This window comes from Crinia signifera, chromosome 11, assembly GCF_055691185.1.
Source record: "Crinia signifera chromosome 11, ASM5569118v1, whole genome shotgun sequence".
NCBI lineage: Eukaryota > Metazoa > Chordata > Amphibia > Anura > Myobatrachidae > Crinia > Crinia signifera.
Window position 1 is genome coordinate 41,621,174 of NC_139227.1, and position 5,818 is coordinate 41,626,991.

Consider the following 5,818-nt stretch of genomic DNA (forward strand, 5'->3'; position numbering starts at 1 on the left):
ATAAATCACTGAAAATTTACAGAATTTTTTTTTTGTTATACATGTTTGGCATGAGTTCTTCTAAAACAATATTCATGGGTTATCTTAAATCAGTGGTAGACCCTCACCTGAAGATGGTCAGAGGAACTTAGAATTTCAAGCAATTTTACCCTCGATTATAAAATATAATATCTGCAAGATGCAACTTTTTTAGTCAACCACCAACAGTGCGTAAATTAAATCATTAATATGATAAAACACATTGAGGCAAGCTAACAGTGTACAATGACAGCTTATTAAGATGTAATATTTTCAGCATGGTTTCATATAAAAAGAGAGAACAAATATTGCGGAGTACAAGCTCAAAGGCGGTTAGGAAAACTTTTTAAAAACTCTTAGAACATTTATTTTCAGCGAAGCATAACGATGCCAAGTTTCTTAGTGATACCATTTAAATTGCCATTTTGATTGAAATGTTTAGGCTTCTAAACCACTAATATCCACCCCCAAAGAAGAACATTATAATTCTCATTCGAAAATAAAATTATTGGTTGGACCATTAAACACCTGTCAACACATTCAGGTATTATTTTGTATAGAGAAAATGCGTTGATGCACCTTAACCAATTATAACATTGCCAGTATGCCAAATGTTACAGGTCCATAAATGAACAAAGGTTGGACACACAAACAATAAAAAAATAAATTAATAGTATCATGAATTCACATTCACATGGGTCAATTGGAAATCCTAATTTACAAATTGAGGATATATATAATTACATTTAAAATGGTATAAAAAATGTAACCGCAAGGGTTTTATTTTTTAATTATTTAACACTTATTGTAAATTTAAATGATTTATAATTTGCATAGACAGGACAGGAATACTAAAACAAATGACACATTAATTGGGCAAGAATGTTACAACATTGCGTTTTCTTATTGCAGTGTTTCCGTGTTGAATCTGTATAGTACACACAAAAAGTTATATACTTGGGAATCAGAATTTAAAATGGTCAAAACATGGCCTGGAAGATGTGATGTCTGAACATCGAAATGTGGTTTTAATGATCCACACAGTCCATGCCCATAGCAACCAATTCGATTATGTCTATTTTTTCTCTATTGCATTCTATAAAATAATAGACATAATCAGATTGTTTGTTATTGACAACATCACCTCTTTTCATTTTTAGAAGCTTTGGTAAATTTCTCCCTTAATCTTTTCAGTTGGTCATTTTTTATATGTGAATTGCAAATTTTTAATAACTGGCTACGAGGAAGCCATTTTGAACACTCCACTATGATGACTATTTGGTTCTTCCTGCCTCGGATCAAGATGTTTTTTGTTTTAACAAATTTTGGTCTAAGACACTCGTTACATTAAGGGACCATTCAGTTAGACGTGAGATGCATGGGTAACTATCGCATTATAAAAGCATTCGCTGCTATGGGTTTCAAAAGAAATGATGGATTAAAAAAATTCTGTAATTGCTAAGAATCAATGCACAAGGCTACTATTAGAAAGTAATGTGGTAATTGAATTGCCTCAATAGCTATTTACAAACCACAAAAACACTTTTCAAGGTGTACACATATTTTCACATCCTTGGAATTGCCTTTAGAGAGAAATTATGGATACACCAGAAAACGCACAGTGTGGAGGGAGCCTTTCAATGTCTACAAACACATTACTGAAAGTAGGGCACAATTATGCACCTCATCCACCTTCATTGGTGAATGTCCGATTCACCCCACTTACGCTGTTGTCTTGACTAGACCCTCTAATGCATACATCCCCCCCCCCTTCAACCCAAGTCCACCTGCTCAAAACTAGGAAAGTGACCTTCCTCATGCACTTTCTGGCAACGTGCTATTGCGAAGACACAAAATAACGTCTCTGTAAATCTTCCCTGTCCTGTATCACAATTATGGCTGCTTGTTCCTGAATAAGGCCAACAAAGATCTGCAGAATGAACTGATTCAACATACAGGCAATAGGTCGACACTAAAAAGTCACCATGCACTAGGTCGACATTGACGAAAAGTCAAATCAAGCAAAAGACTGACATTGCCATGGTCGACATATGGAAAAATCAAAATGATTTTTTCCTCAAAATTTTTTGGACTTTTTCATGTTTTACCACCCATTTGGACTCCGATTGGGAATGGTAGCGTGTCCAGAGTACAGCGGTAGCGAGTCACCTGTCCCAAAGCATACCAAGCAAATGAAAGTGCATACCAAGCAAAGTGAGTCATGTGAGGTTACACTCTACACCAGGGCTGGGCAACACCGGCCCTCCAGATGTTAGTGAACTACACATCCCAGGATGCTTTGCATTAGTTTTGCTATGTGGCCATGCGGAAACTGATGCAAAGCATCCTGGGATGTGTAGTTCACCAACATCTGGAGGGCCGGTGTTGCCCATCCCTGCTCAACACTATTGGGGGTCCATGTGCTCATGTGGCGACATTGGCGCACAGAAAACCTCAAAACTGTTGGCCTTTTTGTGTGTTGACCTTTTCCTTTTTGATTTTTTATCACTGTTGACATAGTATATGTTGACCTGCTATCAATGTAGACCTAGTGCATCTGGACCTTGTGGTGCTAACTTACTGACGGTCTACCTAGACATTTTCTGTGAGCTAATCCACACCTGAAAAATAAAAGTAGAAGCCCATTGATTATTATAGCATTTGTATGCCCCATATTAAACATCTTTTGCCTAACACTTTCTCTTTCCGAATGCAGCGGGCAGGGTGGACTCGATGGAATTACACTTAAAACAACCCTTTCCCGCATAATGTAATTTTGTGTAATAAAGAGATGGGTTCACTTTGTGATACAGTGTCTAGTCATTAGGTCAAAAGGTTCACAACTATTGGTCCATAGTCAAAAGTTCGACATGGTCAAAAGATCGCAAGTTAAAAGGTTGACATGGTGAATAGGTCAACAGTCAAAAGGTCGACAATTATTATTATTATTATTATAATTTTATTTATAAGGCGCCACAAGTGTTTCGCAGCGCCATACAATGGAACAATACAGGGAGACAAAGCTTGGCATAACATTGAATAAATAACAAAAATACAGTACAAATAAAGAGCACCACAGTACAATACACATTACAGCTTGGATATAAGTAGTGAGGACTCGATCAACATACAACTAGAGGCTAGAAGCCAATGATGGAGATGAGTATGCGGACAAAGATGGTCACTGAGTGTTGGAGTATAGGAGAGCTGTGAGTGAAATGTGAAGAGAAGTAGGCTTTGACAACAGGAGGGAAGAGAGCCCTGCTCAGAGGAGCTTACAATCTAGTAGGAAGGGGAGACAGACAGATTACAAGAGGTGCACGCGGTGGTGGTTAGATAGCAGGATGTAAAATGGATAACAATGTCAAAAGATTGACATGGCCAAAAGGTCGACATGAAAAAAAGTTGACAAAGGTCAACATGAGTTATTATAAAAAAAAAAATCTGTGTTCAGACTTTACCGTCCATAAGTGCAGTTAGCCATTCAAGGGAGGGTGGTACACTTATACAGTGTCCATGTCGACCTATGTCAACATAGACACAAAACCAATGAAAAGCTCATGTCGACCTTTTTTACATCAACCTTTTCCAGGTCAACCTTTTGACTATGTGGACCTTTTGACCGTCGACCAATCGTTGTCGAATTTTTGACTGTAGACCGAGACACTGTAGATCTGATAAAGCATAACCACGGGACACAGGGGTTTATTTAAAATCTAAGAGTGGTTTTACAATGGGGGTAGGAGAAACCTTGAATTTTAATAGCATGAGAAATCCTGGAGCTAATTGGAGATAAATGATACTAAATGCTCACTGAGGTACAGTTCTGTGTTGTCTGAGGCCTATTTTACCAACCACTTTATTCATACATAAATTGCCGCTTTGTTAGTTGAATGGCGTAGCCCACAGCCTGATGAATGAACACTCCTGAGGGGTTGCATGAGGTAAAAATGACTTGATATCTCTCAGGACGTGGAAGAAAGGACATTTTTACAGTCTTCAAAATTCAAGGCCCTGCTGGAAGACATGACCCTCGTGTCCGTTTAGCCTGGAGTATCTCCCAGCCCACATTCTACAGCTATCATCATTGTGCAGTATCTGAAAATAACATTTTGATAAATGTGCAATTTAACTAATTTATGACTCAGTGATATGCTCAGGGCTACAAGGAAGATGGAAATCTTAAATGAAGCTTGAACAGCCTAGTTCTGAAACAATAGGCGGGAATGTAGAGACAGCTTAGTGACTGGGAGGAGAGTTCCAGATGCACAATCTTCAATTATCAGAGGTTATTAACAATCCCCCTTACCAGCACCACCACCACCACCCCATCCCCATGCAGTACTTCAGTGGTGGACCTCTCAAGGTCAACAGAGACTTTGATGGATAGAAACAAACAAATAGTTAGGCGAGCCTGGGCTGAAGGTGTGTATGGAATGTGGCAGCTGATTGGATAGCAACCATGTGTGATAATAAAATGTCTAATTTACTCCATATGTCCCAACAGAATTGTTGGTTGATGTATCAAGCAATGAGAAGAGTGGAGAAGTTGCCCATGGCAACACATGAGATGTGCGGAAGCTTTTATCAAGTACAGCCTAAACAATGATAGGTACTGTAGATGCTGATTGCTGAGGGCAACTTCTCCATAACAGCTTGATACATCTACCCCATTATTTCCTCCGATGGTTTCTGGCCTTTACTCAGCTCCTGTATTCAAGTAAGGGAATCCCCACCAGAGTGCTTAATCCAGTGGTGGCATAAGGGGACCAAACCCTTTACAAGACGCTAGTACTACAAACCTCTCAACTAATTAGTCATATTTGCATAGTGTGTAAATGAGTGGGGGGTTTTTGTTTGCTCGGGAGAAGGCAAACACAAGACAGAAAAAAGGCTTTGTGGGCGCACTCTTGTTTTTTGTAAATATGAAATTAGTTTAAAACTTAGCATTTATTTCGATCTTTTAATATAGAGTAACCAAGGTTTTGAAAAAATATCCAAGGTTTTGAAAAAATAATAAGAAGAAAGAGAGTAAAAGGGGTGAGGAAAGGGCACCAATTGTATGAAACATATAATACATAAAATGTTGTGTGATGGCACTTTTCACTTTTCACACCTTACTCTCCATTCAGCGCATTACGTCCTTATCATCATTGATATATGGACAATGTGATTATGGGCAAAAATGAATGGTTTTAATCCCCTGTAGGTTTAGATCACCTGTAGGGATATATGTTACATTAGAAAGAAGAAAAAAGATAACTCTCTTTTTAGGGGCACTAACTTTTGTTGTAAAATTAATTTACAATTTCATACACATAGGTGGTAGAAGACAATACAATACAATACAAGGGATATATGTTACCCCAGCAACGGTATTTTTGGTATTTTCACAGCTTGTATTGCTCATGCAGTAGGCGTGTCCAGTGCAATTATCTTAGGGATACCTCTATATTAATACCACACCAGATGTTCTTCAGTGGTCCCCCACAAGAGTACTATTCTGGCCCGTCACTGCTTAGCTTCCAAGTTCGGAAAGTATTTGGGCAGTTCCAGTGAGGTATGGTGGTATTTTTTGAGGATTACTTCCCAAAATTCAAAGTGTCTGGTTAAAGCATTAATAGCTGACTGGATACCCAACTTGTATGGCCACCAATGGACTTACAGCTAAATACTTGTCCTCAAAATTGCTGCAGTTATGACATGACAAAGGAAAATAATGAAAGGGGGGGAGGGTAGGGGGGAGATGGGAAGTTGGGGGATTGGGAAGGGGGGGTAGAAGCAATTAGTAGTTGATAAA

At 38.5% G+C, this 5,818-nt stretch overlaps 1 pseudogene; it reads right to left on the reverse strand.

The window, feature by feature from the left end:
• Positions 1 to 5,472: 5,472 nt before the first annotated feature.
• On the reverse strand, positions 5,473 to 5,592 carry LOC146046555 (5S ribosomal RNA; annotated as a pseudogene).
• Positions 5,593 to 5,818: the final 226 nt, after the last annotated feature.